Below are 15205 nucleotides of genomic sequence, written 5' to 3' on the forward strand. Positions count from 1 at the left end.
TATAATTACTTAATACATTTACAGGTAAAGGCTGGGCATCTAATGTGGTAAAATGTGTGTATCTTCACAATATATGAACAAAAGGCTTTTTTGCATAGTCTTCCTTGTATTGTGATGTTTCTTATCTTGTTAGGTCTGATAATATAACTATTTCTTCTGGAAGCCTGATACTCTATCTCAAGAATAATTGGAAAAGAGTATGAATTTCTTTTTTTCAGTCAGTATCCAGCTGCTGTACACTTTTTGCCCTTCAGTTTCTGACACCTTTTCCCAAAGTATCCAGTGATTGTGCTACAGCTGAAGATCTGTGGGCACTTTACAAAGGCCCTTTCTGAGAGCAAAATTAAGAAGTGCTACCTGGTGTTGCACCTCTGGTTAATGGCTGCTAGACTGTAGAGACAAAGAACTGCAGGGAAATGTGTACTCCACACCAGTGTGAACGGTGCTAAATTGTGTCTCCAAGGCAGGAGGGAGGGAGGCAGGCAGGCAGGCAGGAAGGAAGAAAGGAAGATTTTACTAAATTTAAAAACTATATATTCATGTACAGTTAATTCCTACCACAAAATAAAGCAGGATTTGTTCAACAATATGCAGTTTACATATTTAGGAAGCATTATATATGAAGACAAAGTAAGATGATAATGTTGGCCAAGACCTTGTCACTAAATGTGAGAAATACAGGATTAACCAGCTTTGCAGGACAGACAGAAATAAGATAAATTACTTAATTGATTTCATAGGCATGATTAATTAATGTTATAGACAAAATTTTGAGTAGATTTTCAGTATGTGTAGTTACAAATTTAATTATTTCCTATTTGCAAGAATCTGAAAATATCACTGCTATTTTGCCTATTCAAAGAGAATTTATTTTCAGTGAAGTTCATGAACTACCTCTATTCATAGGGGTACTCACTGTTAAGAGAATTTACATATCAATTTTTTTGTGTTTATGTCATTGCTTATAGGCATTTGATCCACTTTTTTATCTAAAAATGTTTTGGGTTTTTTTTTTTTTTTTTTTTTTTGTTTTTGGTTTTTTTTGTTTGTTTTTTTTACATACTGGCAAGATGGTGTTTAGTGTTAGCTGTTGAGATATTTTTCAACTTAGTTTCTATTTTGTATCACTACAGAGCTGCTTTCCTAAAGGTTTTGCTTTACAATTGAAGATAAATTTAGCTGTAGCAACTAAAGCTGTTATTGCCTGAAGCAATCTACACTAGCCATTTCTCTGAGATTAGTCATAGCATGCCAAGTACATTATAAGTGGAATTTAAAATATAAATATTCTGGAATAAATGTCAAATTGTATTGATTATAATGTGTTTAAACCTTAAAACAAATTAAATATATGCTTTAAGCATATAGTTTCATTGGGCTGGCTGAAGGTCAGAAGGGTTGAAAGCTGTCATGAATGTTAAGTAAATGAATGGGAAAAATTTGTGAAGCAGGCCATCAACACATAAATCAAGGTCATTAGCAGTTGCAGACATAAAAGAGCTGTTATTATCTGTCTAGGTACCTTTATAACAGAAAATTCTTTATGAACATTTTCTGAAATCGTCATGTTGTTCTTGGTTGGCCACTGAAGTTTTTTCAATGGAACACTGAAACCTTCGATTCGCGTTTCATAAAGTTAGTTTGTCCATCTGGAAACAGCAGGAATTCTGAGAAGAAATCTTCGGAGATGTTTGAAGGAGCTGAATGAGCTGCATTAAGAATGTAATCTGTTGTCAAAATGACTGCATTATTTTCCTTTGCCATGAGTGTAGAGTAGTAGAACTAGCAAAAAAGATGTAAGTGCTTATCGGTCAAAGATTTGTTTTGTGGGGATGACAACATTTTCAGAGTGGTGTACAGACATAGGCATAGTCCTCTTGCTTTTGTCTTTACAGGGAATGGAGGTAACAGCACCTTTTCCTCTTTTCAGTGCTGGCGACTACATTAACCAATGCTGAAAGTCAAGATTTGAGTCATCTCCAAGATAGTTGTGCTGGAGATTGAAAGAAAATATTATGAAAGGTTAGAGATTGGCTAATTTGAGAAAAATGAAAAAAATTATAGTAAATAACTTGAGTTAATTTGTGTTAAGATGTCAGGTAGGTGTCTAAGACTTCTGAGCAGTGAAGCTGGGCATAACAAGGACTCAGAGAAAGGGAAGAGAAGTATTGCCAAGTCTCTAATTTTCCTTTACTTTAGCTAGTTCTTTCTTGTGATAAAGAGTTCTATAACTTAATTTGTAACTCCTTGATTACCATTTTCATGAACTGTTAGGACCTAAGCTTATAAGGAGCTTAATGTAACAGAATTCAACAAGAAGACTATTGATTTTCAGAGGTTTTATTTGTTTGTTGGGGTCAAGTTTTAGGGTAGGATTTTCTCATGTTTTCAGTTACTTGCTTGTGATGATTTAAGTGTTACATTCAGAATTATGATTCATGACAACTACAAATTCAGAAATATTTAAATTACTGATTTTTTTCAATTGTGTGTCAGCTTAATGGGAAACTGTATAGGAAATTGAGATCTTCCATGAGATTTTGAGAGGTTGCTTATTTTAACGCCCATTTCTATAATTATTCAAGATAATGGCTGTGGTAACAACAGGAACCAAAAATTATTATGCCTCACTTAAGTTTAATTGAAGGTGCCCCTGCTCATTGCAGGAGGGTTGGAAAGGATGACTTTTAAAGGCCCCTTCCAATCAAAAAAAATCCATGATTGTGTGATTCTATGAAAGCACCGTTTTCCAAACGATGAAGTATGGAGTATACTTGGTGAAGCTATTTTGTCCTGGAGGAGCAGCCTGGGTGGTGTTGCATGGTGCTGCTCAGAGAGGTGTGCTGGGGAGGCAGGGCAGACCTGTCTGCAGTGCTGATGCAGGATCCTGTCTGCCTGCCTGCTCAGCCTGGCGGGGTGAGAGCTCTCTTAGCACCAGCAGTACAGCTGACAGGGAAAAGCAGAGATGGTGACAGGAATGTGATGCTGAATGAGTGCTCTGGAATACCATTAATTTTTTTGAAGAGAGTGTTTGGCTAAAAAGATTTGGGGAAAGAGTGGTCTAGAAATTGCAGAGGTTATTGGTCTGTGTGATAACTGGAAGTCCCACACACAGTGCACCATCTTTGACATCTAGAGTGAACACCAAACACTTAAAAAATTATCAAAGGTATTTTCAAGGTTCTGGATACAAGAAATACCCAAGTACACACCTGTATGTGCTCCTAAATGTTCTGATAAAAATACATACTTGAAGTATTTTTCTCAAGTAATATAATAATTTTATTTCTTTCTCAGAACTCCACTTAATGAATCTTTATTTAATGAATGAAAAAAATCCAAACCATAAAATTCTATCTGTAGACAGGTCAGCTAGATTTGTGCCAGGTTTCACACAGCTGTCATTTATCTGTCCTCTCACACATTATGCTGCATTAAGAATAAATACAATTACTGAACCATTAGGATACATGATCCCAAGTACTTAGCCATGATGACATAAAAATAGAGAAATTAATTGTTTGCATTCCAGCATGTCATGTTTGCAAATAACTTAGTACTAAAAGCTAAAATGATGACATGACAAAAGTAACTTTCAAGAAGTATAAGAACTATTATCAAATGTCTCAGTATTATAAACAAACTTAGGTGGCTTTTTTCTTCTGTTTAAATTGTTGGGGTTTTTTTGTTATGCTTACAAATATAAAGAAGACATTATATGTGTTTGACAACTGCAATTTATAATGTATTACAGCATTCAAGTCACAGTTATGTCTAGATAGTCAGGACAGTTGTATAGTAAATATAAAACTATGACATAGTCCCTAAATGATTCTGACTTCGTCAAAGGCATTGGCAGCATTCCCATATTTTATGTGATACCAGGATTTCGCTCAATGCCCAGTGTAGATCAAAAGGCCAAAGAATTTAATTTCTCCAGGGCATCAAGTTTTTAAACATGGGAATATGCACCTAGATATAATCATGAGGTCAGTATTTAATAAAATTCTTATGTTTAAGTCAGAAAAATAATTCCAAAAGAACTCTGTGTTATCACAGTACTGCTGTGGCAACCACCTCTGATAAGTCTAATTGCATCTCTTTAGCAAGACAGAATCACTGTAATTGAAAAGCATCACTCTCTTTTCTTCCCAATAAAAATGACTATTGAAACATGGAATTAAAATCTGATTCAAAAAAAAAAGAAGACAGATTATGAACATCTGAGGCATGAGAGAAAAATTTTTTCCTTCTCCCTAAGCCCCCAAAAGAAAGAATGAGTAATTTGACTTAAGTTTACTTGAATATTGGAACTTTGTCAAAGGACAAGCATCCCTGGAAAGCATTCCAGTAAAAGCTATCAACATTCTTGCTAAGGAAACACATTTGGAAATATATTTACTGACCTTTCCTTTGCAAAATATCCTTTTATAAAATATCATAGTTCTTAACAGATGTTAACTGAGCTAAGTTAATTTGCAATATATGAGACATTAAGTTTGGTTGAATGGCAGCAGAGTTTTTGATTTGACATATATTTATTTCATCATGATCTCCAGAGTCATTCTGACTGCTGTCCAGAACAATTTCAGAGGTTACTGAGGACATTTATTGCACAATCTCCCTTGAACTCACTATAGAAATTGGAAAGCAAAGATAATTTCACTGTTTGTGAGCAAATTGTGCCAGATTGTATTGTATATATAAAAGGAAGGGTGTAGGTTACATGATAGCCTTTCATTCCCTTTGCATATATTTGGACATTTAATATGGCTGGTTTTCACTTCCATCCCAAAGGTAAAGGAGTGAGGAGGACATGGCATCTGTGGTCCTATCCCACATCCCTTTTCAATGCCTCTGAGAGCCTGGACTTTGGAAAGGATACTTCCAGGAAGACACACAAATGCCCGCAGGGTGGTATTTCATTCTGCACCAGGCACACTTCCCTTGGAGATGTGGGAGCTGAGGAAAGGAATGTGCCCCATCAGGGATTAAAATCAGCTGTCTGTATCTTTCAATTTCATAGCACTCTTATTAGACAATGTTCTCATTTACAAATGAGAAAATCTATATGCTTAACCTATTCTTCTGCAATGTCTGTGGCTTTCATTTCATTTCATTTCATTTCATTTCATTTCATTTCATTCATAATGTTTCATTCTTTCACTGGCCTACAGTAAAAGGCTCCCATGACCTTCATCCAGTGCTATTTTCTAATTTTGTTCGTTGAAATGAAGAGCAGCCACAGTGGACAAAATTTTAGAATACTAGAATTTTTGTTTCTGTTAAAAATCAATATAAGCATAAAAAATTTGGCCACTAACATTTCTAGTTTGAAATCTTTCAATGCTGTGAAAACATATTTTTCTTTTCCAAGTTACGTGGTAGTTTTAAGTCACAAGCAGTTCCCTGTTCTTTAAGAAGATTCTTTAGGTGTCTTGAGATACTCTTTCATGTCTCATCCCTTGCCATATTCAGATTGTGAATTCAGTTTTTATGTAGATCCTCTTGTCATAAGGGGAGCTTGTAATAATTTTGCAGACCTAAAACTCTATCAGTTTCCTGACATTACTACAAACTCTTTCCCAACAGACTTTGACTGACCTCTGTCACCTCTCTAATTTTCATGTGGCCTTTTTTCCCTTTTTTTTTTCACAATTTAACATTAAATTTTTTAATGCCATATCTTTATTTTTGCTGGCTTACATTGTCTCTACCCTATATGTCTGTGATCGATTATCATGACCACATGAATCATGGTTTCATGATGGAAATAATTTCTATACACATTAGCTTGCTTCAGAGCTCGACAGGCAGTGTGCTTACTCCATAGGAAATTCTATCTTCTAGTTAACCTGTTTGTTTCTCTGCACATGGAGGTGAGCATCCTTTCCTCCTGTTATCTTTAAATTGAATTTATAGTCATCAAATATAAATATATTCACTTCCCTTGCAATTAAAATTGAAATCATTACTGAAGTTTCTTCTCATAAGATTTACATTACTGTCCAGTTGGAGAAGGGCTTCTTTTTCTTTCTTTAAAACCTATGCTTAGCATTTTCTACATGAATGTAATTCTTCAAGACTGATTTCCCATGTTTGTAACTTTGTACTGCATAATTTCTGAAAAATAATAAAAAACTCCCTCAACATACCAATATGAAAAAAAATGTTATAAACCAGAAAATGTGATTAGGTACAATAAGTCAATTTAATATGTTTCATTCATTCCTTTGGTATGCTTAATTTTAGAACTGATGAAGTAAATAATTTGCTGTCAAGAGAAGAAGCACATGGCTATGGCAATTCTAGGTGAGAAAAAATTCATTTCAAAATACATAGTAGCATATTATTCCATATAAAATACAGAAATGGCTTTCTTTTCTTTTGAGATATTTTTCAAAATCTAATGTATTTAATAGGTAGAATAGTTGGTGTTAGAAGGCAGTTCTGGAAGTCATCTGGTACAACCTCTGTGCTCAAGCAGGGTCATACAGAGCTGGTTCCCTGGGACCTTGTCCAGATGGCTTTTGACTATCTCCAAAGATGGAGATTCCACTACTTCTCTGGGCAACCTGGGCCACTGCTCAGTCATTCTCATAGTAAAGAGAGTTGTTCCTTACATTCATGAGGAATCTTCTCTGGTCCTGTCACTGGGAACTACTGGAAAGAGCCTGGACACCTCTTCCCTTCCTTCATGTATTTATATGCACTGATGACATTAGCCTTGAGCATTCTCATCTCCTCTCATAATTTTCAATCCTTTCTCTGATAATACTTCTAATACAACCCAGGGTATCATTAGCCTTCCTTGCGTCAATGCCTTTACGTAAGAAATCACATTCTTGTGCTGTTTTGGTTTTTTTATGAGAGGCTTGCTTGTAGAAAATTAACTTCCCCTTTCCCCCCAGCATTTAAGATATTCTTTTTGTTATTCCTGTACTTTTCTCAGGGACAATGTAATGATAGTAATTTTTCAAAAGACAGCCATAAACAGGATTTACTTCACTCTTTAACCTTTAGTACATTATTAGAGAGAGTTTCCAAGTAATACCCCACCTCTAGTGTTTCAGTTTTGTAGCTTAGCACAGCTAATAATTTCCGAGAACAAGATCCATAAATTAATTACTATTGACATGCAGAATTTAGTGTTGAAGTTCATACAGTGCTGTGGAAACTTGTGCCATGGTAAAATTGACTTTAATCTATCAGATCTGAAACTTGCACTTTATAATTACAAAACTGAGAACGCTTCATTCGTATCAGTCATGTCTGGTTTCAGCCACTGTCTTTCCTTGTTCCAGTGTTTTCCATTATTTAAAAATTCCAATATGACACCTGGCAGATGCTATTTGTGTTTATATTTTTGTTCTTTGCCTCTACTATTGAGAGCAGTAAAGTTTTAGCACTTGTATGCCATTTGTCCTTCAACGAAGGAGCTGATGTACATACTTCCCCCACTTAGTTAAAGAGCAGTTTAATGAGATTTACGCGCTGTTTCTGGTAAGAGGCCAGTGGCTGATTAGTGAACTAGCAATATACTGAACTCCTCCTTTAACCTGTTTTATATTCACTGCATGTTGACCTACCAATGTAAAGCTTAGAGCCAAATATTTAATGATGTGTCAATTATTCCATCACTAAATTTTCACTCACAAGTACTTTTATGCATACAGCAGACTTACTGAATGTTATTTGATATCGTCAGTTCATAATTGAAACATTAATACGTAAACAAAAACTCTACTTGCATAGAAATTCTGTGCCTCACATTCTAGATTTTGCATATTTTGAAGTACCTTTAAAAATATTCTGATAATTAAGATTTCTTAAACCATTTTCTCTTTAAGTACTTAAGCATGACTTGAAAAAAATATAGTGCATTTGGATTATTCTTCAGATGATGAATCATACCTATGCTATTTTTTCATATATGCAAGACGAAATTTCAGAGGAATACCAGAATCTTTTTAAAGCCATTGAACTGATACCTTGACTTGCATTAACTAATGGGTAGAAAAGGGTTACAGTGGAACACATCTAAAAAAATTCTGCTCTAAACCAAACTATGGTGGAATGTAACAGTTGCTGCTTTCGTGTCACTGCTATTTGCTGATGCAGCTCAGTACAGTTGAATCACCACAAGGGAGACATTTCAAGAACTTGGTATTCAAACTCTTGGATGAAATCCATAAAAGAGCGGACATGAGCTGAGTAATAAATCCTGTAGATATATATGCTGGTGCCATGAAATGGTATCAGTAATCCTATCCAGAGTAGCAATTAAAATATCACAGCAGTAGTCTGCCAATACTTTTCCTTTTAATAAAAATTCTAACCATGAAAACAACAAAGTAAGAGATGATAGAAGTTTTTATATAGCAATGATGTTCTCTTTCCAGTTAATAATATATCACAATAGTGAAATATATGACTGCCTTTCTCCCTGTAAAAGCTCAAATATGAATGCATGGCAGTGAAGTCCAGGCCATTAAGCCGTTTAAGCATGGAAGCAAGCATGGAAGATTCTGCATATATATCCATTGATAAGCTGGCATTCTCAAATTCCATAGTACTGTCGAATAGCTAGTAGTATACGCTGCAGATTGAAGGCTCTTGATTTATCAAAGTCCGCATAAGATTTTCTAGCTTAAACAGCTAGAAGATTGCAGCCTGATTTTTGCAAGGCCATGAGACAAAAACCTTAAGTTTTCGGGCCTGGCCATAATGGACAAATAATTCAGAATTTCATGACCACTGTTAACAGGCAATTACAGGAGCAAATCCTGAATGACGTGTGACCCCCTCAGTCTCTCCCAGGACTTCTGAGGTTGCTCTGACAGCTGTTGTCTCAGACAGAGTACTTCCTAAAGATGATATCTGAGTATGTCAAAATTATTTTGCTAAAAACACAGGTAGTATGCAAATTAAAGCAAATAATAGAAAAAATCTTCAGTGGTAGATATGCAAATAGTAATTAGATTTCATTAAAAATAGTGAAATAAGGAATAAATCCCACATAGATAAGTTACAAACAGCAAGTAGTTTTTAAGCGTGTCCAGAAGAGATTTCAAGTTGACTCCATTATGCTCCATTTATGTGTTTGTCTATTAACCTTGCTGACCCACAGACTTTGGGCCCAATTATTTGGGCAGGAGAAATATAATTCCCTTCACATGGAGTATTTAATTATTAAGAACAGAAAGATACTATTTTCATATATTTTCATGTCATTCAACTGTCTCTTCTGAGTGGTTCCATTGATTTCACATTTGTTTCATTGGAAATCTGACTGAGCTAAATTTGACCTTCATATCTAAGTCAGTATTTTATTGTAATTCCTTTTGTTGGCTGAGGTCCCATACTGCACAGTCAGAGCAGCATTAAACATCTCTGTGCTTTCATTTTCCAGTACATGTCCTATTTAAAGAAACTATGTTAGCAATACCATTGTAAGATGGATTGTTTTCCTAATGAAGAGTGCAAGGAAATTGTAATTTTGAAGGTGTTTAGATTTATTTCTAGTCCCTCATAAAAAAGTTAATTCCTGTTACATGATAGGTGCAGAAAGAATTTGTGGCTGTGTGTATAAATATGCACAGTGAAGAACCCTGTCTTCACCACAATTTCATCAAATAATTTCCTCTCAAGTAGAGAAATCAGTGAATTTTGCACTCAGCTGCTGCAGAATAGAGTTTTTTTTATGAGCCAGACTTCTTGGAGAATCCCTTGAAATGTACTTGCTTCATCTGGTCAGAGAATGAGATCTTATGGATGGGGCATTTTTGTTCACAAGAACTCCAAGTGTTTTGATCCATTACACTGAATTTCACATAGCTGGGGAAATGCTGGAGCCTTTTGCTGCTCTATATTCCAAGGAGAATCAAATCTCCAACTTGCCAATAAAAAATGAAGCTGACTTTGTTAAAAGTGTTGGAAGAATGTTTCAGGAGAGAAAATGGTCACTATAAAGACATATTTGAAATTCACTTGGGAAAGGAAAGGTTAATAACAGCAAAACCCATATACCAAAACTATTCAGTATAATCAGTGCAAGACCTTTTAAAAATTTGAGCTTTCTTTTTGTGCTTCACTGTATTATTGATCAAATCCAGCCTAAAATACATAATTACTTAAATATATGTAGGCCAACATTTGTTATCTTGACCTAATAATGGTTTTTGTAAAAATCTGATTAATTTTTAATTTGTAACACACCTACATTTCACAGGGATAATCGTGTAATCCTGATGATCTAGAGATAATCTGCTGATGACCCTCACCCAGACTGCACTGTGTTATACTCTGTCCATTCATAAAGTTATTTTTAACAATGTAATTAAGAGAACAGTTTTCACTATAAATAAAAAGGCACAGCTCCACAACAGAATTAGAAAAAATATATACTGGTAATAAATAAATGCAACAAAGGCTAAAAGTAGACTATCAGGAAAGCCAGATGACAGCAACATATGATGCTTTTTATTTATGACAGAGCACCTTGTCCCATTTAAAAAACGTCTATTTAAGTATCTTTTTCAGAATGGTTCTTCTAATTTTTGAGTCAGTAAAGAGAATGTTTGGCTATGGGATAAGAAATAGCTTCACTTTCAAAAGATTAACTTGTTTTGGCACATATGAACACGTTGACCTAATTGCTTGGATACCTTTTAGCCCCTAATAATAGAATGAATGAGATTTACATTTTAAAGTAATTTTTTAGACTGTATTTAGGAACAGAGTAATGAAAATAAAAATTTAAAGAAAGAGAAGAACTACCATTTGTTTAATATAATAAATTTGCATTATTTTATGCATAAAGGAATTGCAATTAAATAACTAATTTATCTTTCTCAGTACTCTGCTGTTTCCCTGCAAGTAAATATCTGAGTTATCTCATCAAATCTGACAAATTTGTTCTGTGGTGTGTTTCTTAGCTTAATAGTTCAACTGCTTTTTCAACAGATCTGAGACACTAAAAATGATGTTTGGATTTGCAAATTCATAAATATAATTTGGAAATCAGTATAATAAACATACCATAAAATTTAGGACGCAGTTTATCTGAATGCTGGTATATTTTGTGGCATAAAATAGTGTATAATTCCGGTTATTAATTTGAGGGAATAAAATTGCAGTGCTGATAATATCATTAATTGTTTGCTGAAATGGTAAATGCTTTTAAGAGCAATTTTACCTAATTTGTAGCTATCTGGTAATTAATGTGGCAATCAAAGGAAGCTTGTATAATAAAATTATTATTAAAATTATAGTTTAGTATCTTCTGCAGGAGTTTCTTGGGAGTATAAAAAGGAAAAAGTAGTTTTAGACAGATTGGCAAATTGATTTTTTCTTCCCAGTTACTGTGCTTAAAAAGTTTACATTGGCTCTGTGCTAAAGGATTATTTCAGGCTTTGGATCAATCAAGAATGAGCTGATGAGGTTTTTGAATTAAACCAGAATGAAAAGTTTAAAGTTATGGACCATTCAACTCTGGGAAGTTCCATCTGAAAATAAATGGTTGAGAATAATATTAGACAGACAGTGCCACAGGCATACAGAATTATATTGACTCAATAGAACAAAAAGATATGTATTTGCATTACTAGGAGAATGAGACACCAGGGACTAAGTCTACAGGTATAGTTAGTTTCCTATAAAATTATTTCTGCTTCTTTTCCTTTTCCTCTTCCTCATACATACCTATGCCCATTCTACCTCCCCCATGTATCTCCAGTTTTCTCTCTGTCCTTTGGAACTTCAAGAGGTCAATTCTGAGGCAGCCTATATGCAGCATAATGCTGGGAAAACCATCCTACAAAAGGGTTCTAAAAATATCCCAAAAAAATCACAAATAAGAGTGCTGAAGAACACAAAAAGTCTGGTTTGTGAAAGAAAATGAGGCACTGTTTCAAATGGTGGGTATTTAGGAGGCTAGCTTCCAATAGTAAAGATCTCTATTTGCAATAACCAGAATAGCAAATCCAAATTTTATTTCCTTACAGCTGACACACCCAAGCTGGGAAAATTAAATCTCTAGGAATGTCAACAATGACACATCAGCAGTGTATGAGATTGCCAATAGTGTGAAGTTTTACTTCCTCTTCATGTACAGGGTTGCGTTACATAAGATGGCTGGAAGAGGATGACTTTTACTTTTCAGCCTTCACTCCATTCTCAGCACTAAACTGGCTTTGTTAAGCTCTAGTAATAAATCATCGGACTTCTTTGGGTTTATTAGCCTTCTGTTTGATGGAGCAACTCAAGCATTTACAAGACAAATGACTTTTATCTATTCAAACTAAGGAAGAAAGAATTAGCCTAACCCGGGCTATTACTGTTTAAGTAATTAGTCAGGCAAGTTTGTCTCATACTGGGTAAATGTGATTCTGATCCCAGAAACTGTTCTGACACAGACTTGCTCTGCTCCTTTGAAGAGAGGTTAGTGTACTCAGTGAAGAAAAAATTCAGAAGACTCTGGTCTTTTGCACCCACTGTAACAAAATGCTTCAAGAGTTATATTCTCTGTATTTCACTGCTTTGAGAAGTCACAGCTTAATGGACACAGATCTGTACAACTAAGTGAGGGAGAACAGACAGCAGGCAAAAAGAAAGGATCTATCATTTGACAGGCAGGATTACCTTCAAAAACTTCTTGGATCCTGATTTTGTTCTAGAGACCCTGCAATAACTGTGCTCACAGCCAAGTGAAAGCCTGCTTTCTGACTTGGTGCCAGAATTACCACCCTTATTGACCTTCTTTTCTCACTCTATTAGTCTCTTTCCCAGCAAAAATGTGTGAAAGGGCTGAAAAGACAATGAAGGATAGTAGCTGCTGCAGCAACTAGGAATCTGTTTCTGCTACCATTTTAGGATTTTAATCTTTGATGCTGATGAAAGGCATCTCAACTTCCACTCTGTCTTGATGACTATGTAGGTGTATTATAAAACATGTTTATTCAGACAATTCTATGACCTGTCAAAAATCACATTTAGTTTCACATTGTGTCTGACGGCCCAGCTTGACTCCTTTAGCTACACTGAGCTAGAAGTTTATGTAAGAAAAAGGAATGAGTGAAAGCACTCACTACAGACAGCATTTTCAGCATTTTATTTTCAACATGGAAAATATAACACTATTACGTTCTTGCCGTTGCAGGAAAATATTTATTTTGATATGGGCAGACATGGCTAGTGACAAGCGACATGCTCAGTAGGACAAGGGATCTCCAGAAGCCAGTAGGTAAAGAAATGCAGAAATTTGTGCCTTTCCAAGAATTTGTGAAGGAGCTGTGGTCAGAGGTAAGGCTGAAGGTCAGACAGCTATAAAGGTGGTGTGCAAAACAGTCTCCATGATGAAAGAAAAGTCATCAATGAGGTCAGGAAGACATAAGGAGATACCAAGGCTAATGAAATAGAAGGAGGAGGAAAAGATCAGCAATATCCAAATAACACAGTTATGTGGGAGAAGAGCATGCAGCTTATGGCCAGCATTTTCTTCTTCTTCAACCAGGTCTGGGTTTTCAGGTCTTATCAATCACATATAGTGCAATGTGCCTACAGTGGGGGTAGTTACCCTGTCAGTTGCCCAGGCACATGTATTAATACACAATTAAATTTAAAAAAAACTAATATGCAGACCTGGTACTCAAGATTGCTATAGGCAAATGCAGCTCTGTCTAAAACATGAAAAGTATGTGTGAATTTTTGGAACTGGGACTCTGAAGAAATCTTCTCTCCTATAAAACTCCAAACCAAACCAAACCAAACCAAACCAAACCAAACCAAACCAAACCAAACCAAACCAAACCAAACCAAACCAAACCAGAAATACACAGAAACAAACAAAAAAGCACCCCAAACCACATGGAAAAAAAAAGCTAAAACCTTTATTTTATAGTGGTTTTCCTGTGGTGTGCAGAGAGGCTTCTCTCAAGTAAACCTGCTCTCTTGTCCTCTGAAATTACTGGCTGTGAAGTGGGAAACTCCATGGTGCCACAGAAGCTAACCCTACACAAGTGTTTCCTCTTCTGAGATGGAAAAGCTTACCTGTACTTTACTGTGAGAATGAGTTCTCACATATCCATGTTTGTCTTAGCTGTTTTTTTCTTGGAAGGAATGGGCTATGTGTACCTTAGAGTTAAACCTGCTGCTGCAGTTGCCATTGACTATGTGCGTTGGAATGTACAGACTGTAAGATGTTTGTACTGTACTCTTTTATGTTGTTTTCTTAAAATAAGTTACTTTTTAGTAACTTATTACCACTTGATGCATTGAAAATATGTGTGCTCTGGGAATAATAAAAAACTCCACTAATTTAAGCATCTCATAAAAAAGTATTAAATGTCAAATACCAGCCTGAAGGAAGTGTCTATACTTAGTTTTTAGGGTGAGTGTGTAACCCCTGAATGCACTTCAGTTTTGTTTGTTTAAGCCATTGCTTAAGTTGGCCATACTATGCAGAATATCTTTGAATGTATCACACATTTTGTTCTGTCTCTTAATAGATTTCCCAGATTTCCCAAAGAAATAAAGTGTTATCTATAAGTTATCTGTAATCCTCACAGTCTGTGAGTTCGGCACTTTCTGAAGTACAAGTACATAAAATCACATGAATATTCACAGCTACAGCCATGATACATCACTGTGCCATTAGTACCAACAGAAGGGACTTCCCACTGGAAAGCTGGTGCAAGTAGGTTTAGGCAGACTGTTCATCTATCCATTCATTTACTGTCATGTGTGTCATACAAAACTGACACAACAACTTGTTAACAGGCATAATATCACTGCAGCATAATATCACTGCAACGTAATATCACTGCTACCATAACTACAGAAGCACATATGTGCACCAGATTGTAGGAAATACAGCAGGTAGACATGTTAGGAACAAAATTCTTGGCCAACATAGTTTATCTTAAACACATGTTGAAAGATAAAATAATATTTATAAAGTATCAAATAATAATTGTATTTACTTCATCTAGCTCTCTTGTGTATTCAAATATCAAACATTATCACAAATATTTCTTTTAATACTATTGAAGGGAAACTGACAGAGAGCTAGATTTATGTCGCACTCTTCAAAGTAGCACAAGACAATGTCACGACAGAGAAGAGGTTTGTACTACCTGAATGTGTAAAAATGAGGGGACAAAAGCCTTTCCAGTCTCCCTGAACTCCCATCAAAGCCTCAGATAAA

The sequence above is a fragment of the Taeniopygia guttata genome, chromosome Z (assembly GCF_048771995.1).
Source record: "Taeniopygia guttata chromosome Z, bTaeGut7.mat, whole genome shotgun sequence".
NCBI lineage: Eukaryota > Metazoa > Chordata > Aves > Passeriformes > Estrildidae > Taeniopygia > Taeniopygia guttata.